Source organism: Gymnogyps californianus, chromosome 4 (genome assembly GCF_018139145.2).
Source record: "Gymnogyps californianus isolate 813 chromosome 4, ASM1813914v2, whole genome shotgun sequence".
Classification (NCBI taxonomy): domain Eukaryota; kingdom Metazoa; phylum Chordata; class Aves; order Accipitriformes; family Cathartidae; genus Gymnogyps; species Gymnogyps californianus.
The window spans coordinates 78,903,728-78,924,748 of NC_059474.1; positions in this window are offsets into that span (position 1 = coordinate 78,903,728).

Below are 21,021 nucleotides of genomic sequence, written 5' to 3' on the forward strand. Positions count from 1 at the left end.
TAACTTGCACTCTGTGCTTTGTTTTAGGTGAACTTGTCTGACTCAGAGTAAAGCCAGGAGGTCTTATGGCTGTAAGAAAATGTCTAACTGTTTTAATAGGCAGTATGCCAGACTAAGGCAACATATATTCAAACCACTGTCTGCTACTAAGGGCCTGTTTGCAGAGTATTCCTTTTTTTTGACAGCAGGGAGAGAAATAAAGGCTCAGTCCAGAATGCTAGAACAAAGAGATATTTCTGCTGAATTTTCTCTCCAGTAGGCAGTGGCTGCTTCCATCACACTGAGGAAAATTTCCTTCCAGAGCAACAATAGCCTGCCTCGGTTATTACTGGAGTGAGGCCAAAATATTTCACTTCAGTGCAATAATATTTTTACAGCAAAATAGCTGCTGAACGGAGCCTGCTAGGACTATCATATTTGCTGGCAGGACCACCTCCTACCCAATCATGATTGAGATCTGCTGCCATTTCCTTGTAATTATCAGGCTGGGTAAGATAGTATTCAAATCCCTGTTACTCCTGAATAAGCTCTCTGGAGGTTTCTTTTTTTGCTTTCTTACCTCTTTTCTGCTGCAGCAGAACAGGTGTCCCCAGCTCTGAGAAAAGGAGGAGGTAGGCAGACGGGGTGGCATAAATAGCTGTGTGGGAAGATGGGCGAGTAGGAAGAAAGAGTGTTGAGGACTTCCAGCTCATTGCTCTGGTTGTTTCATTAAACAGAAGGGCAGCTAGTCAGGCGGTGACACTGGATAAAGGAACTGGCATAATGGCAGACCACCGTGGTCTATAGCAAAGAGGAACTTTTCAGCAGTTTTCATGTAAGATTCTGCTGGCACTTCAGAAAGAAGAAATAATTGCTCCCCTATTATGGATGTGGGAACTGAAGCACACGGCAGTTAATGGCCCTGTTTGCTGATAGTCCAAACGCATCTTCCATTGACTGGAACAGGAGCTGCAGAAACTTACGGCCTCTGTGAACCAAGTTGGTAACATCTGATTTTGCCCAACCTCTGTAGTGATTCAGCACCGGAACAGAATGGAGGTCTACGTATAGATATAACGAAGGGAAGAGAAGAAAGCTGGTAATGGATCATGTATTTCCTTACACTAAAATCCCTTTCAGTGGCGCTGGCAATTTAGATCTTCCTAGCTAAGCACTGCAGTTCCTCTGTGGCCACAAATGACTGATGTGAAGAGCTGGAGAGAACTGGAAATGCTGCACAAAGCTGAGAAATGCAGATGTAGTCACCTGCATGTGAAGTGACCTGGGAAGAAAGGCAGCTCCTATGTTGTCAGAGGGGCTGCATCTACATCCAGTCTAATTCTCCAGAGCCCCACAACATGTCAGAGGATAGTGCATATTTCACACAGGTATAAATGAGCATGCACTGAAAGGTTGCCTATACCAAGCTGACCATTTGCATCCTTGTCACCAGGTTTGTGGCCAGGCCTCAGAGCTACTGAAATCACAGCACAGCAGTATTTCTGGACACTTGACAAGTTGGCAACATCAGTGAAAATATCGTATAGATTCAACCCCTCCTGCAAGTTCTTTCCAGGTGATGTACCAATCTCCTTTTGTGGAACAAGGACTTCAGTAATAAATGTCCATTACTTAAAATACTTCATGATTTTGTGCTGACACACCATCAATCCACGAGCACTATCATCTGTGTCCAGTCTGAAGGGTTTTGAAGCATGGATGTGCCAAGAAAGGAGCAGTCACAGGGGCCTTTTTCAACCTTGAAAATCGTAAATCATTCTGCTGAATAGTGGGTTTATAGTATTGGCATACCCGCAAATAAACTTGTAGTTAAAGCAGCAATGTACAGAATTGCACATCTGGGAGTGCCTATGGAGATGGTTTGTTCAATGCAGCATTGCGGGGGTTGGTCAGTGGTAATTCCCATCTTGCTGACAATGTATGAAAGGTAGATGATCTCTCTTGGACACACTACAAACCCTTCTGGATTTAGCTTCAGATTGTCAGAGAGCATTGTAAAGATATCAGGTCTTTTAGCATGCATCATATTATCTAGGCACAAAACTGACTGAACGATGCTTTGTTTTTCCATGCAACTCATCGTCCAGCCTTTTCTTCTGGAAACATTGTAAATTATGCTTTACTTGCTTTTGTGAAATCTCCAACTCCTGACTTTTGCCTTTTTTTTTTTTCCCCAGCTTGTGAGGTTTTTTCCTTTTTTTTTTTTTTTTTAAGCTTCTCTCCTGAGTTTCGAAGTGCTGTAGGCATTGGTGACTGAGCAGCAGAATTTTTCTTACTTCCATTTGGCTGTATTTGTTTTTTGAACACAAATTTACCTCTTTAGAGCCTGAAATTTTCCTCACATCATTCTGGTTGCTGTGATATTGCAGTGCTGTTGCTAGAATAACTAGCGAGAATGTGCTAGCAACAGACTGCAAGAATGTTATTCTTCTCTAGCAGAAATAGTAAAAATGTGGGGCTTTGCAGGGAATTTCCAGTACGAGAGGAAACTGATGGCAATGTAAAGAAAATCTTCAATGAAATCTTACTTGTTTACAAGCAAGGTATAAAACTCTGTTTTTCTGAATACAGAAAAAAAAAAAACAACCCACATTTAAAAAAAAAACCAGTCTAAAAAGTCTTTGAGTGCAATTCCAAGAATTTCTTGGTAGTGGTCAGTATAAAATGCATGCAATTCTTGCTTTGACTTCCTGACTGGCTTTGGTTTTCTTTTCTCGTGTCTGTACTGTTTTACCTTCTCATTTCAGATGTAAAGATACACAGTTCTGCCAAAAAAATACCTAGTGAAACACCGCCACCTATGTAGCTCAGGTTTTGAGGTGGCCTTGGGTTCGCATGAAAGCATATGTAATGTTTCATCTGTTTGACTCTCTAAAGCAGCTTTAATGGCTTTATAAAACTAGCTTAAGTGAAAGGCCAGTGTTATTCCAACCCATCTTAATGAAGTTTAATCCAGTCTGCCACCTAATGACATGATACTTTTGACCCCACATTTTACACTGGAGTTAGTAGAAGTAAAGATGTACAATAACAGAATGGCTTTTGCACCATCTGCTATTGTTACCTGCCGAAAACTGCTGATTTTATTGAAACAGCTTTCGCTGTCTGGTACTGAAGGGGACCTCAAGTGTTTATGTGGTTGTGCCTGGAGGGAGAACAGCAGCAATTCACAGTTTCTATGGGACATTTTGGATTTGGTGTGCTTACTCAGTACATATTTGTGTGTACATGGTGAAGGACTCTGAGGTAAGCATAGGCTACAAGCAGAAAGGCTACAGAAAAGAGACGTTTGTAGAACCTTAGGTGGATTTCCATAGCTTTGTATGTAAACTTATGAGAAAATATCTTGGAGACTAGGAATAGGGTAAATGAGATGCAGAAAGAACTCATCATTTCATCTAAGTTGAGGTGGTTTTGCATGTGAAATAGAGGGAACTGGAATTTTAGCTGTTGCAAAAGTCCTGGCAAATGCCAGAAGTGTTTCCCTGGAAGGTTTTACTGTTGTGTTCTCAATTCCACTGAACCATTTCTCTTGTTTTCGTAGAATTCTTGGAGTAGATTAGGTATGATGCAAAATCTGTTTCCCTCTAAGTTCCGCGCCCCCCCGCTTTGCCTTTTCCCTTCAGGTTATTGTTGCTGTTACACATGTTAACTTCTCAACCCTTCCTTTCCTGGCTGTCTTTCTCTGTGTTTAGATCTTTCTCCAAGAAATCTGGAAAGATGCACTCATCTATTTTCCTTCCAAGCACAAGAACAAAAGCGCAAAATGAGTGGTGTATTCCCTGCTGGTTTCACAACTTGAACCAGTATTTTTCACAGTGTTTTCGCAGCCTTCCTCCAGAGGCACCTGCCAGATCTTGATCCCTCCTCAAACTCTCACTGCTGTGGCTATGCACTGCTGTGGATTACTAGGATAAGATGTGACCTAGGAAAATGTGACTGCAAGTGGTAAAAGCAGGAATGTTTTTCTGTAGAGAAAAGTTAGCACTTCCTTTGCCTGTGAGTTTGTTATAACATAAGTAATTATGCAGAGTTCAAGGTCCCTAGAAAACTATGTTCTGGTAGCTTTGACACACCTTATAATGTATTTTTAGCTTTGATGCAATGTAGCTGCCACTATTTCCTGCATGCTATAGCTGTTTTACTGAACTGCTGAAGTACTGTTCTTTTTAAACCATGTTCTTCTAAGATTTTCAGAGCTGCATGAATAGAGGCAGTCAACACTGTTAGGTTCATTCAGAAGAGCACTGGAGACTGGCTGCTTGTGATTATGTGCCCAAGCAGTGACTGGGAATATAGATATTGAGCTTCTTAGTTCCTTACTACGTTTGTAGTTATCTAACATTTCAGTATTTCCAAAAGAAGAAGCCGAATGAGACCCACAGGTATTCATGAGGGAGGCGTTGTCAGATGATTAGGTGTCATGTCCCTCTGGGCATGCTTCTCTGACGCCTACCTTACACAACCATGAGGAGCCCATTGCGTGGCAGTCCCTGTGTAGGCTGCAGCTAGTGGCAGCATTTTCTTAACATGACTTGTTGCCTCAGGAAACTAGCAAAGGCAATTACAAGATTAAATGTGGCATATTTATTGAAAGCATTTGTTAGTAATATTGTGGTTTATATTTATTTATTTATTTTTTAAATCTTACTTGTTTATTGCAGATATTTTATTCATTATATCTTGTGGTGATTTTTCCGTAAAGCATCTCCAGTTTGCATAAATGCTGCTTTTCTGAGTGTTGGTCAGAGTCTGCGTGTGGGGAGGGCATTGGGTGGATTTTTGTGCGTGTTTTTCTGTTCAGTAAAGTTAGTACTAACCATGTAAAAGAACATTTGTTCTGAAAACCTTGTTTTCTGCTTGCAATAGTGTTTGGGTGTTACATGAATGGTCAGCATTTTCCTGCCAGTTTGTACATGAAACTAAGTGTGACTCTACGTAGAGTGTGATTTCCTCCCCCCCCCCCCCGCCCTTAAGATGATAATAGTTCATTACTATGCTAAAAGATTTTGATTTGGGAAAAGACGTTTGCTGAGTGATTTGTGAACTGAAACCTCACTGACTGTCAACTGAAAATGTTACTCTAAGAATTACAGTTCTATTTGATGTGTGCACTGTGGTCTTATGCTTGTTCTCGGTTACAGCCTGGGATGCTATTTTACTTTGTACTGTTTTGCACCTACCTAGTTAGTTATTCCTAACTGGTGAGCTTACAGTTTAGATCAATAGTTAAGAAAAAGGAAGAAAAATACTGTTTCTAGTTTGTGGTTGATGAATGAGGAATGAAATAATGAATTGGCCTGGCCATGCTCTGAAGTCTGTGGCAAAGCTAGAATTTGAAACTGTATTCCGAGTCAGCTATTAGATTGGACTCCTTGACTGGGAAGAGTTTCAGCTGTACAAAACCTTTTTTTATATGGAGTAGTTTGAGTGTCACCTAAAAAACCGAGTTCTCTTCTTGTTTTGACATGAACAACCAAGATTTCCTCTTTTGCTGGCAGACTTCATTAACTATGTGGCTTTTTTTAATCACCAGGCACTCACCCAAAATAGCCTACACATTGTTGGAGTGTCCTTACTGGTAGGAAGCATGACCTTCTCTCTGATACTGGGCCACCAAAAAGAATGTAGTAAATTTTAATGTGATTGTAACTTAGCCAGCATTTACATAAAAGAAAACAATGATGTTCTTGTTATGGAGATCATTAACGAAACATCAGCGCTGGTCTGCAAATGCTACCATGTTGTGATCCAGCTGAAAAAACAGCCTTGTGTAACTTGAGTACGTTGCATAACACAGGAAGTGGAAAAACAAACTAAATTTTCAAGGGCTGTTTACATTTTAACTAGATCCGAATGAAAAGTCTACAGTGAATAGCTTTTTGAGTAATTTAACTTATGTATCCTCCAAAGGAATATCTATGAGGCTGAATATATTCTTTCTCGCCTGTTCAATGCTGATATTTGTGGTTGGATTTTTCAGCGTGTTAATCTAATGTTTGAAATTCAAATAGCATTGAATTTCAGATGAGTCATGTGGCACTGTTCCTGTTTCCTATTGGAGAAGCGTATGCGTGCTCTGCGGTCGGGATGTGTATGTGATTCAAAATTCATCTTCCTTATGCAGTCAGGCATGTAACTTTGAAACTTGCTTACCAGTTAGTGTCTTGAAAGATAAAAGCAGTAAGTCACGTGTTGTGATAGGCAAACTCATGTTCCAACAAACTCATGGAAACAATAATTTTCAGAACTTGCTTGATATTTTTTTTAATCTAGCTATAGTTCAATGTGTTTCAATGCAACTACATTCAAGACAAACTCATTTCCCTCAAATTGTATTCTTCAGTTATATCTCACTGTAGAAAGGCAAAGTTGCAAAACTCAGCAAGGTTTCAGGAGGAGGCAGTCAATCAAGAAACTCTGCAGCTATTTCTTGTAAGGTCTGCCATTTTCAAAAGTGTTAAATTCCCGTGAGGATCAAGTGTGTAAACAGTGATCTGAACCTAGGTTTTGGCATTCGTCTGAAACGTTTAACAGCTTCGAAAGTCCTCTCCTGATATTTTTAAACTTCCAGATCAGAGATTTCTTTAGGATGAGTTACAGCCTGTGGAAGTTTATCTTGTTCTAAGGTTTTTGAAGGAAACTGCATCCAGGCAAAAAAGGGTAAAAATTGAATTTAAAGACTGAAAAATCAGAAAACTGAACTGCAAAATGAAACTGTCAGCTCTTGTTATGAGTGGTGTGTAAACTAACATGCACAGAGTTCAGGAGACTTTTGTTGACTTTTCATTAGCTGCAGATCGGTTTCTGTGACCCAGCTGAAGGGACACAGATATTGCTGACCAAAAAAAGATTGCTCAGCATCGACCAGCAGATTGATACTGGCCCAGAGGTGAATTATTAATGTGTAGGACAGCCACATTGTGAATTGTATTTTGTCTTTTATTAGTGGGAGAGGAGGGGAGGGTGCTGTGCTGGCTTATTGTAGTAAATAGCGTGGAGTTGTAAACTTTAAGTTTCTCATGTACTGAACTGAACAGAATTGCAAGGTGCACACTCATTATAGTTTCTTTGTTATCATTAAAATTAATAGCCATCTGGTGAGTATCAACTTCAGTAGAGATGTTTTTTAGTTTGGTCAGCCTTCAGTGGATAAGTGAGAGGTGCAGAGGATCTGTGTCTTCTCAGACATTGCTTGGCATTGGGTATTTTCTGCCAGCAGGATAGACGGTGGGAAACCACTTGACAATGGATATAATTGCTGTATACCATGGGGCTAAAGTAACGTTCTCAGCCTATATTATCTGCTCAAATAAACTATGTAATATTAAGTATGCATTAGGTATTGTGGTTTATTTGATCAACAGAACTCTTCCATCTCTCCTGTCCCTGCGCCCCAAGCCACAGATGCAGCAGTGGCTTTTCAATTGAGTGAGGACACCACATAATTTATCGTTGCCTGGGGATTATTCTTTGGATTTGGGTTAACTTAAAATTTGGCTATGTTTTTATAATTATTGTTTCCTTTATTTTATTTTCCCCATGCAAAAAAAATCTGCTTTTGATATATATTATTAGCCATGTATTTAAAATATGTGACAATATGCAAACTGTGTTTGAAATGACGCAGTGCTGGCCAATTTCCAACCCAGGTTAGGTTTATAGGATAACAGTATATTGTATTGTTTTGTGTCAAATTCTTGAACTGACATGACAGTTAATTTTAACACCCCCCCATCTTTCTGTATATAAAAAAATTTTTATGAAACACAGCAAATAGGTGAAAGATGCATGCTTCTTTAAAGGGCTGATTGTTTCAGGGAAAACATTCTATCTAGAGATTTGTTGAGATTAAACTTTGTGTTCCATTATCTTATTTGTCCTCTGTATTTCAGTAAAGTCTAGAGGTGCTTGACTGTTGTGCTGTACGCACATAATAAGAAAAGCAGTCTTCCCTGCAGTTGAAGAAGGGAGAAACAAGAGCTGGATGCGAATAACAATTGTAGAAAGCATAGCGTGTGCTTTGTGAATGTACGTTTTCTGTTTTTTACCTTTATAATGTACATATATACAAACAAAACAGGAAACAAACTTTCCTGTTCTTGTTGCCTCATTTCTTATTTCTCTCTTGAGTTACAGTTCTCTCTTCCTGACACTGATGCTTCTGTCTATATCAGGTAAACATGATGTAATGAATTAAAGATTTCATAAACTCAAGTGGGAAACCAGACATGAAAACTGAGATATGTGATTTCACCTTTGTGAAAATCTGACCCCATTCAGGCCAAAGGCTCTTTTTTTGTTTGTTTGTTTGTTTTTTTCTGCCATTGCTTTTGCAGCAATGTAGCTAGGAAGATCTCCAAATCAAATGTTTTTCAAGTATGCCAAGAAATAAAAATGTGGTTTTAAATTTTATTCCTTCTGTGCCCATCTCCTGATATAAAGTACTTATATGAGTCTGAGCAAGTCGTAATTGAATGTGTGTGTGGCAAAAATTATTTGGGTATTAATTATTTTAAAGATTTTTTGATTGTACATGCGTTCAGAATGTATGTCCTACACACTTACAGGTGGATCCAAAAATTATTAAAGCTGTGGATCCAGCTCCGTGAAATAAAAGTTGTAAATAGAAGGGAAAGTAAAAAAAGGTGAGTAAAGGCAGAAATGTGGATATGTTTTAATCCCATGTATTTTTTAAAAAAAGAACTGTGTTAGATTTACTGTAACTTTCTAGAAAATATGTACAAATGAAAGCGTCTTTGTAATGCTTAAATATAGGCCCAAAACATGTTGTTTATTGAAGCCCTGTTTAATTGCTTCCTAAATCTGGAAGGATGTTAGTTGTTAGTAATAGCGTTCCAGACATGAGTAAAGTCTTGCAACTCTTTTGTTGCTGAAGGTGCCTTACTCCTGACAAGATCAATCTTTTCTCTCGTGCTTGCAGCCTGTAGGGTGTGTGTGTTAGGTACATAACTTCCTATATCTCTTGAAGGCTCATATCAGGAGGAGTCCGGGCAATATAACTAATAGAAAAATGCTCTACATTCAGCACAACAGTGGTTGCCACTTTCACTTAGAACAGGTACAGGGAGTTGACATCTGTTCCTTTTATCCAGTATTTCAGTGATGGGAGCGCGCACACTGACCTTGGGAAACTTGGATTGAGTTTTACCCTCTGGTTTTCCTATTTTGCAGAGCAATGGCCTGGAATAGAAGAGTTTGTTACAGTTTGGAATGTGCTACTCTGAGGAGAGAGGGAGGGAGGCAGGTGCATCACTGCCCTTAAAAGATGGTTTTTGTGGCTGTCTTTATCCCTGGAAAAGCTGGTTTTATAACCCAAGGCTCTGAATCCCAAAGTGGAAAAGGAATGACCCCTGAGTTTCTTTATGAACCTTTGCTTCTGACACTACAGCAAAGATGGTGTCTTAACAGCCAGATGGGACAGAGACGATTTTCAGTTAAAAAATGTACATTGTTTTTGTACTGCACTCTGTTTTATTTATTTTTTGTCTACCCCTCAGTTCATTCTCCTTATGTTTCTCTGTTTACAAATCTGAACAAGAAAACAAAACCCTATGTTTGCCACACTGGGAAGTAACACATTAGAAATCTAAAATGAAAAATGGCTGCGTAGTTTGTTTATCCTCTTAATTGAAGGTGGATTTTTCTCTAAAGTACAAAAAATGCCCCCCCCCTTTTTTTTTTAGAAAGAAAAAGGTATTTTCAGTGCAAAATGTTGTTTGAGAACTGTAAACTGCTGAATGCCTTATATTCTCAAGTTCAGTGGGGATACTTTGGAAACAGCTATAGTCTAGAACTCTGAATAATTTACTGTGGCTACTTTATTCTGTGATCTATCAGAGCCAGACTGCAGTAATTGAAGCTGAAATAGCTTAGCCACTGGAACTGCATAAGACAATAGGGGTGAATGTATTTCAACAGAGTATAAGAGTTTGATCAAAGTTTTGTGAGTTATCAAAAGTAATTCCCTGTTGTAACAGGAGATTGCCTGCTGATACACATGTTTTTAACAGATACCAAAGCCTATTTTCTATTATTTTTGCAGGAGGATGAACTTCTGTTCAACAGCCCATCCTTTAGTAGAAGTAAGTTCAAAGAAACGTCAAGCAAATGTCGCTAATCCTTTTGAGTTAGTCGTGCGAGTTCATGAGGTCACTTGTAAAAGTGATGTAATATGCAGAAAACCTCTAATAACTGAACATATGTTGTATGTAACTGAAACACTGACATGAAATTGAGCGGCATGTATTCTGTATCCACATCAAAGGTCTGGACGGAAGGCATTTGAGACAAAGCCATGGAGCTGGTAATGTCTCTTTTTCTGGCTGTAGCATCAAACATGAATACATTATATTCCAACAGTCTGAACTTGAACCTCTTAAAACGGGTTTAGACTTGAGGACATTTAGCATTAATGGCAGAGTTGCAAATAACTGGGGGTATTTTGCTTGCTTGTTTGTTTGTTTACCTCTGATCAAATTTATTACATTTGTGGATCTGGTGATATGCATTTAATGAAAGCCCACGTATTAAATAGCATTTGACATTTTCATTTTTTTTCTCCTGAGTGGGCTAAGAGGTTGCATGCAAGAATTCCAGTGCTTGTTGTGGTTGTATTAAAGTGCACAAATTCATTCTCCATTAGTTAACACCACTACAAATGAGCATGCTATGAATTTATCATCTTTTTTCTTGAACTAAGCAGAATGTATACCCATTGAGCCTGGTGCTTCATGACATTCAACCCTTTACATTTGCTGCTTAGGTTTCTCTATAAACCTGCGCTCATAATTAGGATGAAAGTAACTAGAAAAGGAGTACAAAGACCTCTAAGTTAGCTCTGATTTGGAGAGGCCATAAGGTGCAACTCAATACTGTGTAAACTAGCGTTGATACTTGAAGCAGCAGAGCCTAGCTCTTGGCCGGAGTTAGCAAACCCACTTTTCAGGTCTTCTTAATTTGGGAAAGGGCTGTGCAGTCTCAACTATATGGCTTCCAGGTCTGAAGGTAGCTCAGTGCATCATAGTTTTGGGTATTTGTTTTGCAGTCCATTCTGCAATGTACATTCCTCTGTGATTTCCTTGGAGGAGGGACGAAACGTTGTCCGCTCCTAGAAATAAAATGAGATTACATTGACTATAAGATAGGTACTGTTGTTTGAGTGCATATGCAGCATGAACGACTGATTCCAGCCTGTGCTGGATGTAACCATTTTATACCACTGCAAAATGAGGTGTAAAACCCATGGCTTACACTGGGAGGTTTTTAAGTGTGCTTGGCTTTTGTATTTATGGCTCTGTCTAAATTTCTGAGTTTAGTGGAGCTTCCAATGTAAAGCAGCTCTGGCAGGCAGCCCAGAGAGGCTACCAGTCTGGGTAATGGGTGGACTGGGATTCTTACTGCCTTGCGCTGTGCCCCAGTAGCTAGTCATGATGCACACTGTACATGTATGGACAGAAGTGGTGAATGAAGACTGTAATAGTCTGCCCTTGCTTAAAATAGAATACTTTTGGGAACTTATGGCATATATATGTGTAATATCTGTCTTCTCAGATGTAATTGGCAGTTTAACTGAGGACCTTTGTACAGTATAGTTTGTAATTTGATTTATTTTGACTATCAGCTGCGGTGATCTCTTAGAAAATGACTCTGAAGTAACTCAGAAAACGTTTCTCAGGAAATAAGTCTTTTGATATCTTCAAGGCATCAGTGTTATTTTCTGTGCTTAGGATGAACAAAGAAATTCTTTACGTTCACTGGGGTCACTTTCTTTTTCTCAAGTGCAGGAAGAGCACAGTGCCTCCAAAACGGCTGAGCATTACAGTGTGCAGAATATGTGTTTGGAGAGCAGAGCTTTTCACCCGTCAACGGTCCCTAAATACATCAGCTGGCGTTAGGTGGCTATGGAGTCAGTAACATTAAAATTCAGAGGGAGATGCCGACACTGCCGTAGGATGATTTCTGGTCCTGGAGCCTTCATGCAAAGTGTACAATATTCCTCCCCTCTAATCAGAAGCAGATCCTCCCCTCCCAGCTGTCCCCTGTACTCTTGCTCACATTCTTACATTAGGATCGTGGGCCAGGCAGTGAAAACTTCATTTCCCATAATATCTTCAAGGAAATCCGTGGGATTATCACCACCTGTTACCACTGTGCAGCACTCAGATGCTATTCCACTCTGCAAGGTGAGATAGAAAGTCAATGCAAATGTGAATGACAATTGCAGGAGCAGATGGCTGCAAAAGAGCGCCTTGCAGGTAGGATTTCCTGCCTCAGGATCCCTGTCTGGATCTCTCAGGATTCTACACTTCAGTCCATGTTCTTCCTCTGTTTATTTTCCCCCTTCATCTTTGTATACCTTTTCTGGTCTCTTTGTGCCTCACTAATGCTTTTTGCTCTCTTGTTTTCAAATTGTTTTCATAACAAAAACCCCAAAACCAACCAACCAACAAACAAAAAGTTGCATTTATTGTAACAGATCTAAACGTGCAGGCTCTGATACTGGTGAGGCATACACTGTGGGTGGGATTCAGTTGCCTAAGCATTAAGCCCTGTTGTGCTCCGGAAGATGCCCTAGGGCAACTCACTTGGGCCTGCGTTTGCCCAGAAGGGCACGAGGTCCTGTCTCATTTGTCAGCCTCATGGAGACATTTTCACATGCCCCAAGGCAGCTGAAATGCCACTGGACACCTATGTTTACACAACTGAATCTCACCCGCAGTGAGGCATTGCACTCTGTGTGAAGGTTGAGAGAAAGTTTCCTGATGAGTTTTTTTGACAGAAAATTGGGGTTTTATTTATTCTTTTGTGTGGTACGTGCCTTTCCTGTGGGCAGAATTCCCAACCAAAGCTTGGTTGTTCAGCTCACGGCACGCACGCACCCTGCCAGAAGGGAAAGAAACATTTTTCCAACCAGTTTCATAGCAGCAGCAGCAGCTTGCACCGGTGACTCCCATGCTCTGTTGTACATTATCACCACTTACGAAGCCTTGCATTTATAATGGAATAATGTCCCGTTTGGAGGATAGTTTCCACTGTTTGTGAATCCTACTTTTTGCCAGAAAAAAACCAAAATAGGAACAGTTAGCACAATAAGAAGCAATAGCAGGAATGTTTGTCTTCCTATCATAACCCTAAATTGTTATAATAAGAGTTCATCTGGAAATTGAATAATTGTGTCTTGTTTTCTTAGTGATCTTAGAGCAAGTAATAAGAAGGTAAAGAAGACTTGAATGTTTTAAAACAAAAGAGAATATATTTCTGGAAGAATATGGAACAAATTGCTCTTCTGTCCCCTTCTTTTTGTTCTCTGCCTTGCCTTGTGCAGTCTTTGTGGAGAGTGCATAAGGATTTATTTAGAAATGCAACCCTCACTCCTGTGATCTGCTCCACATGGGGGCAGAGGTCGGTCTGACTATCATTTTTGCTGGGTGGGGGTATTAATTTTGAAAAGATCTGGGTAACAGACAGCTTATATGTTTCTGATATTTCTTAATGTGGTTATGGTGGCTTGTGCTTCCCTCCTGTCGCTGAGGAGGGGATTTTCAAAAGTGCTCTGTTGGCCAGAGTCTGTTCCTATTAAAGACATCAGGGAGACTCTCCTGGGTGTAATGGAAGTTGAGATTGGACAATAATAATCAGTCTTTTTAAAAATCTCATCATTCATAATTTTGAAGACAGGAGGCAGAATAGTTGAAATGAAATACTTGGTATACAGGCAGCCTGTCAGCAGCTGCTAAGAAAACATGTATGCCTGAATTCTGCACTGAGAAATGTAGTTACTGGTGTGTGCTGATCAAAAGTATTACTTGAGAATTGTTGTTGCTGGGCAAGAATGGAGGGAAAAGGGAAACAGAGGGTAGAATATATGCTGAGAACATAGATGCTTATCTCAAAAAAACAGATGAAAATTGCTCTTTGTTTTGTTACGTATCTATAGGTATTCTTGATTTCAGTATTCTCTTGTCATTATCCTATTATAATCCCACCCCATCTTTTGCTGTGATTTATTCCACAGTATGCTTTAGCAGCATCATGTATGGTTGAAAAATATTGATATAATTTATACAATATATGAATAAAGGATGTTGGGGGGGAAGTCCACCTAAGTGAACTAGAACAGGTAAAGTACAGAAAAGATCTGAAAGTGTATTCTATGTTTCCTCTCAGTCATGTCATATTAGCTATGATATTGATTGTAGCTATTCTGATTGCCTGAAGAGCACACTAGCAATATTTTCCCTGTAGCATAAAACGTAATATTGACATAATATGCATAAGTAGTGCCTGTCTGCAAGGAGAAGTTAAAAGGAGAGGAAGTAGACATCCTTGAAGCATTCAGGGTTTTTGCTGAAAGGGACAGGATTTATATCCATCTGTTATATCAGTGCAGTTTTTATAGTATTTCAAGCCTTTTGGATGTTGTTAGTCCCAAGCAGAATTTTTTTGAGAACTGCTACAACATGTTATAAGGGCCGTTCAATGCTATCGAATGCTTTTCTGGCAACCTGTGATAGGACAGTTGAAGAATATTCAGATGATCAGGCCTCAGGCATTAACTGTATTATTCCTTGAACATAGCTTTTAACACCTGATTTATGAAACCCATTTGACCTTTCTGTACATTTATGGAAATCTAGTACTGCTATGAGCTTTTGCTCCCTTTTGAAATTTAGTTAGGAAAGCTGTTAGCTGGAAATCCCTGATATGGTTTCCTGTTTTTCTATTTTGGGATTAGTGTAATCAGATGAGTTTTGAGATTGGCTTGGACAGTGCCAATATTGAAGTATTTCTCCTACAGCTATTCCACTATCATCAGTATTTGTCAGTGGCAGTTCCTCGTTAACACAATATTACATTTCTAGCTTATCTGGGTTTTTTTCTAGCCTCTCTACATACATAACAATATATATCTCAGCTGTTTCATTCATGTTATTTTGTTAGGAAAATGGGATATTTATCAGTCTATATTGGTAGATTTCCTGGTAAAAGGATAAGGGGAGGAGTTTTGCTTTTTTCAGCATTGGGCCTACAGATGTTTTTATTAATCAAGTTACTCTTCCACTTTTTGTCTTTATCTGCTGCCTTGAAATTTCAGATTTGCTCAGTCACATTTATCTTGTAAAAAGGTTCTGCACTTGATTGGAAGTTGTGGTGACAAATGTGAATAAGAGAGGGAGAGATAATTACTACTTTGCAATAATGAAAAATGTAATTGCAGAGTCAGTGCTATTGGCTAAATAAGCCAAAAGAGAGCCAAAAAATATGCTAATGCTGCAGAGCTTGGTTCTGCATGCCAAAATTGCATTTGATCTTTCCCATTGGTATTCTAGTGTAGTACTCTAATCCTGTCTCATTCCAGAGAGAACTGTGGCATTTTGATTTAATTTGGATGTACAGTCTACATTTCACGAAGCTAAGCAGAGTTTCTGGAGAAGGATGCAAGGTCCTTGTCAGAGGACGTTGTTCCCAAGTCCCAAACTGGTCCTCTGCTTACAAAAGTGAGCAAGGCGTGCCCAGGCACCTAGGTCTTTTTTCATTAGGCTTTATGGCAGTAAAATATTACCTCTGTCGGGAAAAAAAAAAAGAAATCCAAAATGCATATCGACTACCTCTAGCCCCAGCTCTATAGGTCCTTGCTTAGGTTTACTAAGCCTGTTGTATCTGACTGAAGCCTGGAGCTGTTTAATGCAAAAGCTGTCAGGATTATCTTCACCATAGCGTGGCTAAGATGGGAAGTGGAGAACTAGTTCATCATCTGTGTCCTGGATGGCTTGCTTTGGGGAGTTCCTGGAGTCCCAGCTGGGATTTAAATCTTACTTGCTTTGGTGACAGCTCCGTCTGTTAGCAGTGGTGGCAGTCACTGGGAATCGTTCCTTGATGCTCACAAGGGCTGTTTCTTCCCTGTGGTTAATTGCATTGAAGTGAATTAAGTACTAAAGCAGAGTTCAGCAAGGAACTTTTAAAATGAACTTTGCTTTTAAATGCTTTTAAAAATGAACAGAACATTCACTCATTATTTATACTGATCCACTGTGAGAACTCTTAAAAAAAGTTAAATTAAAAAACCTAATATCTTAGAACCATGCAACTCATGGCTCTTGTGATGAGTTGTGGGCATAGAGCATATTTGGGATGGGATTGTTGTGACAGGTGTCACTTGCAAGGCAACATAGGGACCAACATTTGGGAAAAGAGATTTTTGTATTCTTTGACCCTGAACTAATTTACACACTTACAGGGACTGCAGACCTACTGGTGCTGACAACAGATGGCTCAGAATATTCTCACAGGAGAGCGTGAAGTACAAAAGGGAGATGGATAATTGCGTTCATGCTATTGGCCCCGAAGTCCAGAGTTGTTACAGGCTGCGAAGTGATGCAAAGAAAATAGTTGACCACAATGGATATGTACAGTAACAAGGTGAAACTGCATTGCCCTTTTCACAGAATTGGTAGTGTTCTAAATATTCCACTCTAAATCATTTGCCTAGGAGTAAATGAAAAGTCAGAGGGTCCTTATGTGTCTGGTAAAAATGTTGTTAATTCAGCTACTTAGCTGGGGTTGAACACACAAATCTGAGAAGGACTGTCTTGTGCTTCATCTGTTTATGTTTAAAAGTTTATGCTTCCTCCCATTTGGTTTGGTCATTTTGTTGAATATATTCAACAAATAGGAACTGCGTGCAATTGGAAGCATTTCCAGATGGGTTCTGTGTTACAAGTGGGAATATACTCTGCGGGTTATTTGTGAGAAGGGATAATATGCCAATATACAGAAATAAAGAGTATACCTATGGCTTGAAAGTACATTTAGCATAGGCACTCATAGTAAATCCCCAGAATATACCTGAAGGAGTGGAATGCACTCTAAAAGCGATGCTTCATCATCGTCGCATATCATTACTAGTAATGCCGCCCTCCAAATAAAATTTTCAAGGAGGCAGGAAATGTGGAGTGACAGTACACTAAGGAATGCCTTGCCACCTCTCAAGCCACATGGCAAAATTTCTGCTGGCAAATTGATCTGTTTTGCTTCTAATCTTATATATGTAGAGCTGGGAAACACATACAAAGGATATTATAGAACACAGCATCAAAAGAAAACCCTGATGTGTTGGCTCTACAAGCTTCCTCTAGGGGATTTTACAGAAACCATAGCTTCATATCTCATTGCACATGTCTAAATAAATATTAAAGAAAAGCATTTTGCATAAGATCTGCTATGATACAACAGCAAGATTTTTAATTTATTTGCCCCTGGCAAAAGCATTTTCATGGCTGTAGTCATCATCTCCAATTATTTGTTAGTGTCTTGACTTTTTTGAGTATTGTTTATCCAACAGTATTTACACAGAAGCTCATTTGTGAGAGATTTTAACATTTTTAGAGGTTGAAGTTGGTATGTGTTTAACATACATGCAAATTATTTTGGAAAATGAGGGCAAGACACACAGATCAAAACTGGCTGAATCCACAACAGGGAGTTGGACTTATGTGGGGTTTAATACTTCAGATTCCTCCCCAATCCTTTTCTTTCCCCTGTAGCAATTTCCAGCAAAAACATATCTTATTTCCCCTTGCTGAGACAGACCTAAGCATTCCCTTTCTTTAAGAACATCCAAATTCCCTTAGGCAGACAGACACCCAGGAATGTGTAATTTAAAAAAAAAAAAAAAGTAGGGAAGAAAAAGAAAAATAAGATAGTTGCAAGGGTAATCCTGCATTCATAACCAATTCCAGAAAATAGAGGCAAATATAAAATGTCCTCTGAGTGTAAAAACTTAGTCGGTAGGTATTTGCACTCGATAGATATTTGCACATGTACATATTTGATAGATAAACATTTGATTTGCACCTCATATGTGCATACTACTAAAAGAGGTATTTTTCCATTTTGAAACAGATACTGCTCTGTGGAGATAAGAAATGGATAAATCTCTGATTCTCTCATCAGAAAGAGAATTCTTGGATATTTTTCTGCTCCCTCAAGAAAAAATGAAGCATTCTTGTTCCTGCCTTGAGCATCCTGTGAAAGGAAAAGGTAATGTTTCTAGGGTGTGCAAGTTCTCATTTTGTTATGGAAAGTGTTAGGGGGCTTGTTCTGTAGCTACCTCTGTTCTGCCAGCAAATCCTAGCACCTCCCTTAAATGTTTTCAGAAATTAACCTCATGGCCTACCCTCCCACGTTTCCCTCTGGAGGTCAGATGGCTGCAGGATAGGTCTTTAGGTAGGGAAGAAGAAGGGCTGCCAGATTCACAGCTGTGCAGATATCCTGTGCCCATGTGTGCAGAACACTTCAAACAATGCACCCAGGGTGTGCCAGGGTTGGTTCAAGATGGACCAAAAATAGTTCACACCATTCATGTGTGGACTGCCAGCCTGGACAAACATCTGATATTATCCTGATGGGGATGCAGCTGGTCATTGATCATAATGTGGCCCAATTTTCAAGGTCAGTCAATCAAATCCAAAAATCTTGTAGGATGAACATCAGCTAGAATTGTTTTTGTTGTTGGTCTTTCATCCTGTTATGTGTGCTTTCTACTTCTGGTCTAAGCAGCAGATAAAGGGCTTAACAAGCCGTGGAGAAACCTGCCATTAAGAGTTTTGGTATTGATCTGATATAAATGAATCTTTTAATATAGCTAATTTGTTTATGAACAGGAAAGTATCCACAAAGGGAAAAAGCGGGAGAACTTTAAAATAGCGACATTGCCATTTTGTATTTTGTGTGCAGAAATTACTAACGAGGCTTTTCCTCAGTCTTGTTTGCCTGCTCAGGTTTTGAGGGCAGGTTGCTTTTTTCATAAATTCATTTGTGACCTGGAAGAGCCATTCTGACATAGATTCTAAGAAAGTCGTCCACAGAGTCATTGAAACCCCAGGGCAATGTTTGTTCTGTCTCTAACAAAGGCCAAGATACTGGATTATAACATAGTCCCTGCCATAAATTTAGTGTTTCCTCTCTTTAAAACCATCAATTTAGGTCGTACTGCCATTGTGTTCCTTCAAGTCTTTACAACTGAAACCCTTCCAGAAGGCAAAAAATTAAATTTCCTGCCTGAGAAGTACTGAGAGATAAGATCTGCCTTGTTTCTTGTTTCTCTTCAAAAATCCTACCGTTGGATAAAATATGCCAATTGCACTTCAGTTGGTAATATTTGCGTCATGAACTGTTAAATGAAAGTTTTAATTCATCAGCCTCTGATGAATTCTTTTGGTGCTATGTAAGTTATTTTAGAAATGGCTTTGTATATCAGATTAAAAAGAAAAGTAGCTGTGACAATGAGAAATGCATGTGCGATACCTCTGTAAACAGTTCAGACTTTGTAACTCCAGACATACTCCTGTTGCCTGGTCATTCCCTGTGTTATGTTCCTTGTCTGACGTGAAGATCAGACTTTCTGAGAATGGAAGATGTCTCCCCTATATCAAAGCCCGGTCCAAACTGGACGCACTGCAATGACTTTGTAACTAGTCGCAAACGTTAGAGTTTTTGACTGTCAGTTGGTACTGGAATTGTAATTCTTGGATGTGTGCCTAATTGCTCCATTGTGTAAGACACGTGTCCTGAAGGTGGTGATCTCCTCCAGCAAGTTTTCAGCTTGAAATGATACAGCAGAAGTAGAAGTGTGAAGTAGCGTCACAAAATGAGTCAAAGAATGATAAAAAGATTCAGTTACTGTATCTGATGTAGACTTGCACACAAAGTGAAAAGTTGTTTTTTCCCAAAGCTGAAAAATTTGCAGGATTTTCTAAAAATATTTTTAGTTGTGATTTTGTGAAGTAGATGTGTAAAGCAGATAAATTAATACTCAATTAGCAAACATAACGCTTCAGCAGGCACAACTGTGGGAGAAAGAGAATATTTTTCTATGACAGCGATATTCCTGAAACACGGTAGGTGCAGTTATTTTCATGTTCGGTAGTTATTAACATTTCTGAAGCGGGTGAAGCAACTGGCTTGCCTCTAATGCAATGTACTCTTTGAAATGATAGTGTTTTGCAATCCTGTTGTTTAGTGATGAGTATTTGCGCATTTTCTTGGACTTGTTCCAGTAATTTACAAGGAGATGCTTTGTAGACTGTGGAAAACCCCAGAAAATTTCTTGGCTGGGTTTACTCAGACAAACTGAAATAAACCTTCAATTCAAAGATATGATACATGCTATTCCTAGTTTGAACACTGTACCTTCATCACATGTGACCTTGCTGTTTGATGATTTGGCACAATGCCACAGCATAATTCAGTGATCCACTGAAAATCATGATTCTTTCATGTGGAAAACAATAAAAAGCGTATGGTATCAATTATACTTCACTATTTCTCTGGGAATTCAAGCACCAGAAATAAAAAACACTGTCTGAAGACTTTGAATTTCCATTAACCGGAAACAGTTGGTATAAATTATTTTTACTGAAACGGCTCTACCAGTCCTGGGTAATAAAAGAAAAAATAACATTGGCATTTGATTGACTTCATAGGTGCAAAATATTTCATGCTCAGAGGGAGCATAAAATTCTGAGTTGGGCAGTGGAATCATTTTATGGAATACGGTATTTGTCATAGAGAAGCTTGGAAGAATGGGTTTCCTGTTACTTTAATTTCTACTGCATCTCTACTGAGCATCGTGATTTGCGTGATCAAATATACTGGATAATGAATATGATGAGTAGCTACAGTAAAAGTAGGAGGTAAGAAGGGAGACTTCTAGAATAGTAAGACTTTTGGTGGAAATCAAAGCTGAGTTATTCAAAGAAACAGTTTTACTAGCAATGTATTTCTAAAGCATGGCTTGGATCTGGGTTTTAGAAATTTCAGAGCTGTATGCATTTTGGTGCCTTACTCTCCCAGTGAGCACTTTCATTATAACTGACCTTACAAAAGTCAGTTACTATGCAAAGAGGGGGCTTTTGTTTCTTTGTTCCTTAGTTTAAGATAGCATTACCCTGCAGAATCTAGAGTAGTTCTGATGTGGCGACATCTCCAGTCAATTGC